At 38.3% G+C, this 15173-nt stretch overlaps 1 protein-coding gene across 1 annotated transcript in view; it reads left to right on the top strand.

The window, feature by feature from the left end:
• Positions 1 to 11166: 11166 nt before the first annotated feature.
• LOC128115680 (zinc finger protein 664-like) overlaps positions 11167 to 15173 on the top strand; it is a 30750-nt gene continuing 26743 nt past the window's right edge. Inside the window, exon 1 of the mRNA XM_052746655.1 lies at positions 11167 to 15103. The gene's annotated coding sequence lies outside the window, so the exon portion shown is untranslated. The remainder of the gene's footprint in view (positions 15104 to 15173) is intronic.

Genomic DNA, 15173 nt, shown 5'->3' with positions numbered 1-15173 from the left:
ATAAAGAACTAAAGAAACTAGCCATTATCAAACCAAATAATCAAATGCATAGTCCAGTCATCATCAGAGAGGATGCCTACAACAGCAAATGGGAGGGGAAGCAGAGGCCCACAGTAAAACATTAGGCAGAGGGAGAGAGATGGCCCAGGGTTGAGGTCTCCATTTGGTCCCTCCACCCAGGACACAGTGAACTCTGAGAGAGAGGGGAAGTAGGAATGTAGATGCAAGAAGAATAATGGACATTGAGAGAGCACAGACTTTAGAATCAAGTAAGCTGGGTTCATGGTGCTCACAGAGACTGAATCCTCAATCATGAAGCATGCATGAGTCTACTCTAGGACTTCTGCTTATAGGTTATGTTTGTTAGCTTTTTGTTCTTACTCTTTTGCCTGCCTTTGGGACCCTTTTTTCTCCTACTGGGTTGCCTCACCCAGCTTTGATGTGAGGGTATATGTCTGGTCTTATTTTATCTTGTGCCATATTTGGTTGATATCCCTGGGAAGCTTACTCTTTTCTGGATGGAGACAAAATGGGGAGTGAATCTGGGTGAGAGGTGAGAATAGTAGGGAACTGTAAAGAGTAGAAGGAGGTGAAGTTACAGTCAGGATGTATGGTAAGAGATAATTTTTTTTAAAAAAAGGAATACATTGTTTGAATTTTTGAATAAAAACAAGATAATAAGATAGAAAAGTTCACTTGGGCTCAGAGGTAAGATTATACAGCCATTCCAGCATTGCTGGGAATGCCAGGTTGCAAGTCTGAAAGGCATCAGGCCACATTTTGTACACAATTGGGACCAGTGTATCTCACTTGCTCCTTTTCACTCAGTCTGGAACCCCAACTCACAGAATGATAATCTCCATAGTAAGGATGTCTCTTCAAACATTATTTGAATCTCTGTGAAAATATTCTCCCAGTCTCATACACTGAGGTGTCTTCTCAGTAAGTCTAGGTACCATCAATTATACCATCAGTATTATTCATCACACATTTTACATGAGCAGTTGAATTTTATATCAATGTTCTACCTGATTCCTGAAATATCATATTAATTTCTTAATGCAAAATGACATCTTCAGGTAAGTGTATTTATCATCCCTCATTGAAAAATTTTCTCTTTATACAAAATTGAGACCATCACAGAAAACCACAGTTCGACACATGCAGAAATCAAAAGATCATGGAGAACCTAGCCTCAGTGGATACATCTACATCATAGCTCCTGCATCTGTGGCTCAGAAAACATCTCAGAAGAGTAGGCAGAAAGATTGTAAGAGCTATAATAAGGCTGTAATATTAGTAGTTTTAATAATCATACAGGCCACTTTTAAGACTGTCTTTATGTTCTAGTAACTGTTACTCAGATAGGCAATACAAAAGCCATCGTAGCTGCAACAATCACACAATCCAATAGATTGAAAAAAAACAACGTAATTTTCAGAAAAATCTCTCTTCATTCTTATGATCAATTGTAAAAGTTTACTGAGGAAAATGGGTATAATATGGCCTATCCTACATAAGCCTTTATAACCAACAGGAAGGGCAGTATAATAGTATTTTCACAAATGAAACAAAACAAATGAACAGAAAAGCTTCATTCCAAAGACAGTGGTTTACCAGAGGGAAAGTTGTCTAAGCATGGTAAACAATATCATTCTGTCCCCTGTTACAGGTGTGTCTTTTATCCCCCCTGATAAAAGGCATTGGATTCTGCATTGGTAGACTGAGAATTAACATGCAATACAGTCAGTAAACATAACAACATCATTTTTGAGGGGTAGGCATTGTTGTATCCTTGTTGTTTCACCAAAGTTTTGGCTTAATGATTTAAAGTACTCAGGCCTCCCCAAGGCATCTTTTTACTCTTTCATTGGGGTGCCTGGTTGTGATGGGTTTGTCGACTATCTTTAGACATTTCATTTGACTGGTGGTCTCTGGGATACTGTCCATTTCAGATGCATTGAAGTGGGTGACAACCTGTGACTGGGTTAAATTTCTGAAAAGACACAAGCATAACATCATCCTGATGTGAAAAGAACATCAAGCACTTACCATTGATTATTTTCTAGATCTTAAACATATACTTGTGTCTCCTTTAAGTCAACATGCTTTTTGTGCAAGAGATGAAGCATTATCCTTTAAAGTGAGAAATTAAAGTTAGAATAACTAAATATAGCATAGTAATTGGAAAGTTAGGCATGTGTATATACCTATGTTTTTATAATTTAAATTTTCTAATTAAGTATTTGATCATGGTCCATAATGAATAGCAAAGATTTTAGAAAAAATAATAACATTTAAAAATAAATTTCTAATATAAATATGACCATTATCACTTTTAGTTGTAATGGGTCCTAGAGTGGATATGCATAAAGAGTTATATGACAAAGTCACATGACATAATGGTAATTTTCTGGAGATCCTGGAGCCTCATACCTTGCCCTGGGATGTCCTCCAAAGATGAATAATAGGGGAGTTGGCATTATGCATATCTGTAGTAAATTCTAACAGATATCTATGTACTTGAGTGTAGAGAAGTTCCCAGATACATTTAGATGTAGTTCTAGATGTCAATTAACTATTAATTATGTACTAGCAACTTGGAAATCTGTATAAAACAGTGAGTTTATATTGTATAAAATATCACCTTTAAAGAGGATATGCTCTCTTTAACTACTTCCCTTGCTAGAATCTGATAATTTATCAGATCATGGGGATGTATATGTATATACAAATATATATATATATATATATGTGTGTGTGTGTGTGTGTGTGTGTGTGTGTGTGTGTGTATGTGTGTGTATGTATGTATGTATATATATTAATCAAAATGTGTTTAGCTGACAGTCAACCTCAAATTAAATGGAGAGAAACTCAAAACAATTCCACTAAAATCAGGAACAAGACAAGGCTGTCCAGTCTCCCCATACTTATTCAATATAGTACTTGAAGTTCTAGCTAGAGCAATAAGACAACATAAGGAGATCAAGGGGATACAAATTGGAAAGGAAGAAGTAAAACTTTCATTACATGCAGACAATATGATAGTATACATAAGGGATCCCAAAAATTCTACCAGGGAACCCCTACAGCTGATAAACGCCTTCAGTAAGGTGGCGGGATAAAAGATTAACTCAAAAAAACCAGTAGCCCTCCTATATACAAATGACAAATAGGTTGAGAAAGAAATCAGAGAAATATCACCCTTTACAATAGCCACAAATAATATAAAATACCTTGGGGTAACTCTAACTAAGCAAGTGAAAGACTTGTATGATAAGAACTTTAAGTCTCTGAAGAAAGAAATTGAAGAAGATATCAGAAAATGGAAAGATCTCCCATGCTCATGGATAGGCAGAATCAACATAGTAAAAATGAAAATCTTACCAAAAGCAATATATAGATTCAATGCAATCCTCATCAAAATCCCAACACAATTCTTCACAGACTTGGAAAGAATAATACTTAACTTTATATGGAAAAACAAAAAACCTAGGATAGCTAAAAGAATCCTGTATAATAAGGCAACCTCTGGAGGCATCATGATCCCTGACCTCAAGCTCTATTATAGAGCTATAATAAAAATTGCTTGGTACTGGCATAAAAGCTGACATGTGGACCAATAAAATCAAATTGAAGACACTGACATTAATCCACACACCTATGAACATATGATTTTCGACAACGAAGCCAAAACTGTACCATGGAAAAAAGAAAGCATCTTCAACAAATGGTGCTGGCATAACTGGATGTCAACATGCAGAAGATTGCAAATAGATCCATATCTGTCACCATGCACAAAACTCAAGTCCAAGTGGATCAAAGATCTCAACATAAATCCAGTTACACTGAACTTGTTAGAAGAGAAAGTAGGAAGTAGTCTGGAACAAATTGGCACAGGAGACCACTACCTAAATATAACACCAGTAGCACAGACACTGAGAGTGACAATTAATAAATGGGACCTCCTGAAACTGAGAAGTTTTGTAGAGCAAAGGACATGGTCAATAAGACCAAATGACAGCCTACAGAATGGGAAAAGATCTTCACCAACCCCACATCTGACAGTGGGCTGATCTCCAAAATATATAAAGAACTCAAAAAGCTAGACATCAAAATACTGAACAATCCAATTTAAAAAATGGGCTACAGAGCTTAACAGAGAATTCTCAGCAGAAGAATCTCAAATGGCTGAAAGACATTTAAGGAATTGCTCAACATCCTTAACCATCAGGAAAATGCAAATAAAAACAACTCTAAGATACCATCTTACACCTGTCAGAATGGCTAAGATCAAAAACACTGAAGACATCTTATGTTGGAGAGGATGTGAAGCAAGGGGAACACTCCTCCACTGTTGGTGGGAATGCAAATGTGTACAGCCACTCTGGAAATCAGTATGGTGGTTTCTCAGAAAATTGGGAATAAGTCTTCCTCAAGACCCAGTTATACCACTCTTGGGCATATACCCAAGGAATGCTCAATCTTACCACAAGGACACATGCTCAACTATGTTTATATCAGCATTATTTGTAATAGCAAGAACCTGGAAACAACCTAGATGCCCCTCAACTGAAGAATGGATAAAGAAAATATGGCAAATATACACAATAGAGTACTACTCAGCAGTAAAAAACAATGGTATCATGAAATTTGCAGGCAAATGGATGGAACTAGAAAATATCATCTTGAGTGAAATAACCCAGACTCAGAAGAACAAACATAGTATGCACTCACTCGTAAGTGGATACTAGATGTGAGGGAAGGGATGGCCAGACTGCAACCTGCAACGCCAGAGAGGCTAGCCAACAGAGAAAGACCCTAGGAGGGACACATGGATGACCCTGTGAAGGAGAAGTGGATGAGATCTACATGAGTGGACTGGGTGTGAGGGGTGGCAGAAGGCGAGGAGTGGGGGATGAGAACATAGGGAAATGGGAGGATCAAGCTAGAACAGGGACAGAGTGGGAGGGTAGGGAGGAAGATACCATGATAGATGAGGACATCATGGGAATAGGAAGAGGCAAGGTGTTGGGGAGGCTCTCAGAAATCCACAAGGTTGACCCCACCTTCATCTGCTGGCAGCGGTCCAGAGGGGGCCTGGACTGGTCTACTCTAGTGACCAGCCTAGCAAATAACCTAGCTGTCATCATAGAGGCTTTGTCCAGTGACTGATGGAGGCAGATACAGAGATCCACAGCCAGGCACCAGGCTGAGCTCTGGGAATTCAATTGATGAGAGAGAGGAGAGATACTGCAGGAGAGGGACATGGAGACCGTGATGGGGGGATGTGCAGAGATAACAATATATAGATAGTGGAAGCCCACGAACTGTGGACTGATGGCTGCAGAGCCCCCATGGGACTGGCTAGGCCCTCTGGATAAGGAAGACGGTTGTTTGGCTCGAACTGTTTGGGGGGCACCTAGGCAGGGGCATTGGGATCTGTCCTTGGTCTATGGGCAGGCTTCTGGAACCCTGTTCCTGTGGTGTGACACCTTGCACAGCCTTGGTGCAGTGGGCAGGGGCTTGGACCTGCCTAGGCTCAGTGTGCTGGGCTCTGCTGACTCCCCTTGGGAGACCTCGATTTGGGGGATGTGGAGATGTGGGGTGGCTTGGGAAAGAGGGCTGGGGGTGGGAGGAGGGAGGAGGGGTGATTTGTGGATAGTATGTGGAGTGAGTAGAAAACTTTTTAATAAAGAAAAATGAAAGAAAAAATAAATAAATTTGTGAAAAGTTAAAAAAATGTGTTTAAATAAAAATGGTCAACTATGATCTTATGATATAATTGCTTTCAATATTTCCCTTATAAGTGACGTCAAGCCAGACATGATAGATTTCTTTTAATTCTAGTACTGAGAAGTCATACAAAGGCAGAGCTGTACAAGTCTGAGGCAGCCCTGGTTTACTCAGGGAGTTCAAACACAGCAACACTACAAAGTAAGAACTTGTCTCAAAACAAAAGACAAAAAAACAAATATACAAACCAAGAGACATCAGATCAATGGCATGGGAATTTTTGTAGACATGGAAGCCTAGCATAGACTCTTGTTATTTTAGCTGTACTTAGCATAGGGAATAGGGTGAGGTGCGAGTATTCTACCCCTTCCCTTGTGAGATTTGCTAGAGCAATGAGTGGCTCTGTGATCTTTGCCAAAGGCAGACCACAGACACAGAACAGCAGTAGAAGCCACTAGAACTAGATCTTTGTGAGAACATTCTGGTTACACAAGTGTAAGTGACTAGGCAAGATCTAGAGGATTACAACTGGCCCTCTCCAAGATGAAGACTCAAATGAGGAAGTAGCAGGGCTTTCCCTAGGCAAATTTGGCAGGTGATATGTGAGTGATGCCTGAGACTCTTGTTCTGAAGTAACATCTACCAACCAAATTGCTCCTGGGTACCTGTCATGGCCCACAGGCATCCCTGGAAATCATAAAACAGTCAAGGTTTGAGCCTTGGGAAAATATCAGTTCATGTACAGGACTGGCAGAAATGGGACTGGCCTGTTGGCTCTGAGCATCCTCGAGATGCTTCTACCTATGGTGCACCTGACCACCAAGTCACCACTGCCCACTTGCCCATCACCTCTTCTCTAAAGACAGGCACAAGTCTCAAAAAACAGGCACTTACTTGAAAACACCTGACAGTGATATAGACAAAAATTTCCACAATAGCCTATATTACTATGGCAGCTTGTGTAGAAAATACACACACACACACACACACACACACACACACACACACACACACACACACACACACACACTGTTTCTCTCTGTCTCTGTCTCTCTGTCTCTGTCTCCCCGTCTCTCTGTCTTTGTCTCTGTCTCTCTATCTTTCTCTCTTCTCTCTCTCTCTCTCTCTCTCTCTCTCTCTCTCTCTCTCTCTCTCTCTCTCTCTCTCTCTGTGTGTGTGTGTGTGTGTGTGTGTGTGTGTGTGTGTGTGTGTGTGTTCCTAGTGCAGGGGAAATGCTAATATTTTCTGTATCATTCCAATTTTTGTACATATGCTATTTAAATAGTTGAATAAATAAATGAATAAAGATAAGGAACTAAGAGAATGAATGATGGAATGCATGGAACTAAGAAAGAAAAGGAAAAGAAAAAGGAAGAATGAATGAATGGATGAAACAATCAAAGCAACTGTGAGTTAAGACACTTCCAAACTTCTGCAGTAGTCAGGGTGATTACAAAGGGGTGTGAAAGTGCCAGTAAGGGGCAGGTCTGTGGGCAGGGCCAATGACAGGCTGCCACTTCTCAGGCCTGTGTTTTTTGGGGGAGAGGTGTGGAAGTCTGGACTAGGGAGTGCTCATCTATCCAAAGCTCTGGCCATAGTGGACTATTCTTGCTTCTTCTCTTCATCTGTATCTACATATCCAGGTAATAAAACTGCTCAGAGTGGGATGCCTGTTCTGCTTGGTGGATTCGTAAACATAGAAAGGCATACAGCACATTATGGAGAGTTAGTACCTCATGTGCACATATCCAGTGCTGGGCTACATGCATTTTGGATGTGTGGAAAGGAAAAAAACAGCAGCAGACAACAATGAGTGTGACTCCAGCATAGAGATCTTCTGAGGTCTTCTGATCTTCTGCCTGTGCTTACAGGGGCACCAGGATCTGTGCACACTGACTACCCACAGCCCTGGATTCATCCTTGGTGGATGGACCTACAAGGAACCTGAAGGTAAGAAAAGTGCAGAAGAGGGGTAGGCAAATTCAAATTTGACCTATGTCACTTCCTCTCTCACTGAGTCTTTGCACTAGCTGTGGAGACTCTATGTGGAGAACTTTTCCCAGGCTAGCAGCTGCCAAACTCCAACCATTCACATACATCTGTGAGGATGAAGACACATGAGCAAACTGGCTTGTCAGAGATAGGATCTTCAGTTTGATCCTCCCCAGGAGCTACAAGAAGTTGGTTCCCCACCACCACTATCATCACTGCAGTGGACAGACTCTCAATCAACCTGTCCTGGAAGCTCCAGTCCCCTTTCCAAATTCCTAACTTAACTCGCAGGCTACATTTAACCTGTAGGCAGGTTCAAATCAAAAGACCAGACATCACCACTGTTTTGTGAGTGGGCAGAATGAGCAGGGACCTTATGCAGGCATCTGGACCTCCAGCCAGAATATTGATAATGTACCAGTGACCACTCCCCCCCAAAAACAGAAATTCCCCAATCAATTCAGTTTTCATTTTTCTTGTTGAGGGAGGAGGGTATGTCCTTGTTTGCTCAATATTTCAACCTATATAGCTTATAGACTAAAGCTTTACATTACAAAAATAAATAATCTTTAAACAAATGTACACTATAAGGACAGTGACCTCCAAATCTTGACAACATATAAAAATATCTTAATCAGAGGTAGTAGTATAGTACAATATGACAAAAGTATCCTTAATTTGCATCATTATATAAAATATCCTAAACAGAAGTAGAACCATATACACAGTATGACAAAATAATTTTACATTTGTATCAATATGCAAAAGTATTTTAAACAGGAGTAGAAACACACACATATACAATATAACAAGAATAATTTTGAATTTGTATCAATACACAAATTATCTTAAACAGGAAAAGAAATTTTACATTTGTATCAATATACAAGAGTCCATACCAAAGCAAATTATCTAAAACTGATAGTTGCTTTTTTTTTTTTAATTATTTATTATGTATACAGTGCACATATCCCTGCAGGCCAGAAGAGGGCACCAGATCTCATTACAGATGGTTGTGAGCCACCATATGGTTGCTGGGAATTGAACTCAGGACCTTTGGAAGAGCAAGCGGTGCTCTTAACCTCTGAGCCATCTCTCCAGCCCCGATAGTTGCTTTTTTAGTTTATAAGTAGATATAATAATCTACATTATTATCCTATCATATCTATCCCCCTTGTTTCTATTTCAAATGAGATTCCTGAGTCTAGTCGTCATTGTTCCACTCTTGACCCTATAATAACTTATTAACAACCCCTTATAGATGACAGTTATCCATAACCCCAAGATAAACCAAAACTCTTTTGGGAGAGGGGGTGTTGATATTTTAGGATTACTTTCTGCTATCTGAGGGGGCGGTGAAGGTATCTCTATGGGGTCCTTTAAAATATTAAAACAATAGTTGTCTCATGAGGACTAGTTGTGACATTTGTAGCCAGTCTCTGAGTAATGGGTAAAGCTTATCTGAAGTTCTGGCTAGAGTGTTGTAGGATAGTGAGTCATCTCAGCCAGCCATCTTGATTTGTCCAGAGTAGTTTGTAGTCCAAGGCTGATCTCTGAGTGGTGTTTATTAGCTCAATGGCACTACTATGGACCAGGTAGAGTCATTGTTGTCAGGCCCCATCTTCCTTTTGGAGACTTCAGAGATCATTGTGAGGACAATTTATTGTTCATTATGGAAAATTTAAACATTATTAATATCAAAAGGGAAAATTTCAATTTTAAGATAGTACTGTATCTAAATAAAGGTTCTAAAGAGTCCAAAATAAGTAGGAGGGGAAAGAAATTTGTGACAATAAGAATCCCTAGATTTTGGTTTTCTTCTGTCCCATGTTGGGTGGCTCTTCTAATATGAGATAGATATTCTGATTTTTTAAATATGTTTGGATTTAGAGGAGAGTGCTGTATTCCAATTCCAAAGCCAGCTTTAATTTTAATCAAGTCAGGACTATAAATTTTAAGTGAAGTGAAAAGATTTTAATATTTATGTAGAGAAATTTTATCTTGTAGAGAATATTGGTACCATTAGGTCAGATTTTTCCTTGTTTGGTAATTTTTTCTGGATAACATTCCATTCTTTTTTCAATGTCTAGATATCCAGGTCTTTTAACTTCTTGAAGATGAATATTTCTATTTTCCTGCAAAGACAAAAACAGAATCCTGCCCTGACCCTTATTTGGTGAGTTTTCCTTTCAATATGTAGGTTTGTCATATTGGTTGATGAACTATTATTTCTCCTTGTTAAGAGTCCCCTCCTGCTTGAATCCAATCTTTCTTAATTTTGATGGTATTCATAGCTTTTCTTCTCCTGTGGAAGCAAAAGTGAAAACCCTTCCCCAATATAACATATATCCTGGTTTCCATTCTGAGATCAATACGCCCTTAGAGTATATAGGTTGATTTAGTTCAGCAGTATTTTCTATTGTCTAATGTCTCTCCACAGCTGTTGTTTCTTTCTTGTTAGCATCTCGAAAATTTAAAGTTAATAAGGCATTATATAGTCCATCTCTGGGGACTTTTTTATTACACATTTCTTTTAAAATGCAATTAGATCTTTTTACAATAGTTTGTCCTGTTGGATTGGTGGTATATCTGTAATATGCTTTATATTATAATATATAAAAAGTTGTTTAATTTTATTAGAGACATATGCTGGAGCATTGTTAGTCTTAATTTGTACGGATATTCCCATGATGACTATGACTTTTAATGGGTGTGTAATTACAAAATCAGTCTTTTCAGAACTCAAAGCAATTGGCCATTGAAATACTGAAAACAAATCTATTGTATGACGTACATATTTTAATTTTCCAAATTCTGTAAAACGAAATGTATCCATTTGTCAAATTTTATTTCTTTGCATACCTTTGAATTCCTTTCTCTATGTAATGGAGTTTGGTTGTACAAGGAACAAGTAGATTTTTTTTTATAATTTCCATGGCTTGTTGCCAAGTGATGGAAAAATCCTTTTTTAAACCCTTGCTATTGACATGATGGGGTTTTTATGGAATCCTGTGGCCTCCTGCATATTTTCCATTAGTAACTGGTCAATTTCATCATTATCTTCTGTTAGAGGACCTGGCAGACCCCTATGGGATCTGATGTGTGTTATATATATGGGATTATTCCTATTCCTAATTATTTCCTGTAATTGTATAAATAATGAACTTAATTCTAATTCATTACGAATAAGTTCAGTGGTTTCAATGTGTAAAACAACTGTTTTTGCATATTGAGAGTCAGTAACTTTATTGAGAGGTTTTGTAAAATTTATTAGTACCATGAGAATGGCATATAATTCTGACTTCTGCATAGAGTCATAAGGACTTTGAACCATTTTACTTAAATTTCTTGATTTGTAGCCTGTCTTTTCAGATTTATTTTCATCATTATGGAATATAGGAGCTCCAGAGATTGGTGTTCTCCATATAATGTAAGGAAAGACCCAATTGGTTCCTTTTATTAATTTAAGTCTCTTGCTTTGGGGATAATTATTAATCTTTCCCAAAAAGTCACTGTAAGCTCTTTGCCAATATTCATTTTTTGCCCATAAGAAGAAATTTCCTCATTAATAAAAGGTACTACAATTTCTACTGGATCCATTCCTGTCAACTGACAAAGTCATAATTTTTCTTTTAGAATCAACTCAGAAAACTTTTCCATATAAGTTTTTCATTTCTTACTCTGTGTGGTAAAAAAAATCCATTTCAAGATAATATCTTTCTTCTGCATTGAAATCCCTGTAGAGGAGTGCATAGAGAGTAATATAACCAGAATGCAGTCAGGCTCCAGATCCACATGATCCATATGTGCATCCTATAATTTCTTTCCCACCAAAGCCAAATTTCTCTCAGCTTCCCCTGATAATTCTCAGGGACTATTTAAATATTTGTCACCTTTTAAGGTTTCAAACAAATTGCTCAGTTTTGAATTTTTTACTCCAATAGTGGGCCATAGATTGGCAATGTCTCCTAGCAATCTTTGAAAGTCATTAAGAGTCTGTAATCAGTCTCTTCTAAATTGTACCATTTGGAGTCAAAATTTTAGTAGACATATTTTATATTCTAAGTTATTAATAGAATTTCCTCTTTGTATTTTTTCAGGAGCAATTTGTAACCCCCAAATAGGCAAAACTTTCTTTACTTCTTCAAACATTTTTTAAAGTAGCTACATTTGAATCAGCTAATAACATATCATCCATATAATGGTAAATTATAGATTGTGGAAACTGTATATGAATTATTTCCAACAGTTGTTGTACAAAATATTGGCACAGGGTGGGGCTATTTATCCTTCCTCATGGGAGAACCTTCCTTTGATATCTCTTAACAGGCTGAGAATTATTATAAGTATGCACTGTGAAACTAAATTTTTCCCTATCCTTTTCTTATAGAGGTATAGTGAAGAAGCAGTCTTTTAAGTCAGTAACTATAATAGGCCATCCTTTAGGTAACAGAGAAGGCAAAGAAATTCCAGGCTATAGAGAGCCCATCAGCTGAATTACTTTATTTATGGCTCTTAAATCTGTTAGCATTCTCCATTTTCCAGATTTCTTTTTAAAAATAAATACAGGAGAATGCCAAGGCCTGATTGATTCATTAATATGTTGAGGTTTAGCTGCTCCTGAACCAGCTGTTTTAAGGCCTGTAGTTTCTCTGATGTCAAAGGCCATTGCCCAACCTGGACATGTTTGTAAGTTAACCATTTTAAAGGTAGGCTATTGGTACCTCTGAGAGATCAACAGCTGTTGTGCCCTGCTTTTGTGCAGCCTAAATGGTCAATGACTGTTTTTTATAGTACCTTATAATATTCTTTTCAGAAACATGAATTGGTTTATGGTTTGTTTTTGAGATTGGATGAATGTTAACCTAGGTATTACATTGCTATCATGACCCCATAGATTCATTGCTATCTTAGCCATCTATGGCCTTAATTTTCCTCTCTGTCCTTATGGTCCTATACATTCAACCCATCTCATGCTTTGTTTTTACCTGAGATAGAGTTCCAATCCCTAAAAACTGAATATCTACCTCCTGAAGAGGCCAATTTGGATGCCATGATTCTAGTGAAATTACAGTCATATCTTCCCCTGTGTCCAAGAGACCTTCAATTACAATGTCACTTACTTGGACCCTTTGTTTTGGTCTTTAATTATTTATAGAAGTCTGCTAAAATATTCATTTCATGGTTTCTCCTGGAATTTTTGACTCATCTTCCAAAGCTGTTCTATCATCCAGAGCAGTATGTGTATTACAATAGGCTCTGGATCCTCTAAGTGTTCTAGGGAAGAATTTCCTCCACTGTAACTGGGAATGACTAGACCACATTCAACATGGGGGCCTGTGAGAGGCCCCCCAAGGCATTTCCTGATGGAAAAGGTTTGCATTGTTTGACTCTTATTGATCTGTGTTCATTGGTCCTATGTCAGCCTTTGCCACATCTTCTACATAATCCAGAAGGTTGGGGTCTTCTATTTGCATTATCCCTAGAAGAAACATTGTTTCTAGAAATTCCTTATCTACAATTTCTTCTTAGATGGCCTGGTTTACCACAATTAAAACACTTGCTGTTTTGATGTGTCTTCAGGCCTTTGGAAATCACCTCTCCTATCCAAGCCTCATCACCATAGTTAAGAGACTCAATATTGACAGTGTTTTAAGTCCATTCTTCTGTGGGTGCTGATCTGATTTTTAAAGTTCCAATTATCTTTTTTTAATTCTAAATTAGCACTCATCTAACTTCTGGATCTGATATCATTCTATTTCAGCTTTAGTCAATCTTCCCAAAAAGTTAGTGAAGGGTTATTTTGAACATTGTATAACTTTAATAAATGGCTCAGTTCTTTTTTCCTGATTCTTGAATCTTATACTAAGCATTTAAGGCTGCTGTATGGCACAGGGTCAGTGACTGTTTTGTATAATACCTTATAATATTCTTTTCAGAAACATGAGTTAGTTTATGTAGCCTAATTATTTACATAAGCATGATGGTCCTCATCATGTATTGATCTTGGGAAATCTGAAAATCTCTAACCTCACCTTGCTGTTCAAGGGCCTTAGCTTCTTCCCTCAACCAGCTTTTCCATTCTAACTGAACCAGCCTTTCCATTCTAACTGAGGACCATATTCTAATACTGCTGAGACTAATTGATTCCAGTCATTTAAAGTAATTTTGTTACTAGAGGACCACATATTCAACATCTGCCTCACATATGCTGAATGCATACCATAGGAAACTATTATTTCATATGAATAGGTTCTCATTTACATTTTGTATATCCTCCAGGGTAACTGTTATCTGCTGACCTTTCATAAGCAGTAACAGAATAAATCATGGCAGGTGTGATAGCAATCCTAGGCCTAGCCATGTGTGGCAGTGGGCCCTGCCAGGGCCATTTGGGGTCAGGCCACATGGGCACCAGGTAAAGTAAAATGCAATTGAAGTCTGGTCAATAATTTACTAAGGGATGAAATGGGAATTACAAACTCATGTATACAGAATGAAGTGGTACCATTGCCTCCTTGTCCATCATGGAAGGACAGGGAAAGCTCCATACAAGCTCACCAACCCATGGCACCAAGAAACCTTCTACATCCTAGAGAGAGTGTGTGACCCTCCTCTTCAGTTATTATCTGGTCATGTACTCAGAAGAGACCACACTCCATAGGGATAGTCACCCCAATTGACTAAATGGATCAAATTTCCACAATATAAGTCTATACCTTGTCCTAAAGATATTATATTTAGTAACAATTATATGAACTCACATTCTATGTGCCACAAATTGTCCTAGTGGTGGAGCTTGCATCTGTGAAGAAAACCAAGGAAGAGTGAGAAAAATAATAAATTTACAAAGTGAATTATATGAATTATATGTGTGTTTAAGGGAAGTGGGTGCTGTGATAGAATAGCAGATGCAGGGGTACTGGGTTTTGGCACATTGAGGTTAATTTTTTTCCCTAGGGTGGTTAGGGAAGGTCACAGAGTCAGGAACCTTTGAACAGAAACTTGAAAGAGACAAAGGACAAAGTTAGAATCTAAATCTCTATTACAAGCAGAATTAGAGAAAGGAAGGGGATTCTAGACCAAGTGGGAGATAACAAAAGTAAAACAAGAGCCATGGGGCATAGAGGAAGGAATGATCCCTGTGTAGGCCCTGGAGCCAGGGGGTTCCCCAGACAGCTTATGTAAGAAACCTAGTTGGGACTGGAAGGCAGGTACAGTGTAGAGTTGGCTAGGTTGAATATGCACATTGGAAGACAGTTTGGGGCTGTCACTCAGCAGTCTGTCCCCCAAAACATGAAAGTTTCAATAATATGACTGGAAAGGTTGAACATTTAAGTTCATTTCCTCTCAGATCTGAGGGTGGTGTTGGGAGGTTGTGGTTTTTTTTTTTTTTTTTTTTTTTGGTTTTTCGAGACAGGGTTTCTCTGTGTAGCTTTGCGCCT

The sequence above is a fragment of the Peromyscus californicus genome, unplaced genomic scaffold (assembly GCF_007827085.1).
Source record: "Peromyscus californicus insignis strain IS unplaced genomic scaffold, ASM782708v3 Scaffold_1__1_contigs__length_55948999, whole genome shotgun sequence".
In the NCBI taxonomy this organism is placed as follows: domain Eukaryota; kingdom Metazoa; phylum Chordata; class Mammalia; order Rodentia; family Cricetidae; genus Peromyscus; species Peromyscus californicus.
Note: the sequence above shows the minus strand (reverse complement) of the source record. Positions and strands in the feature narration are given on the sequence as shown.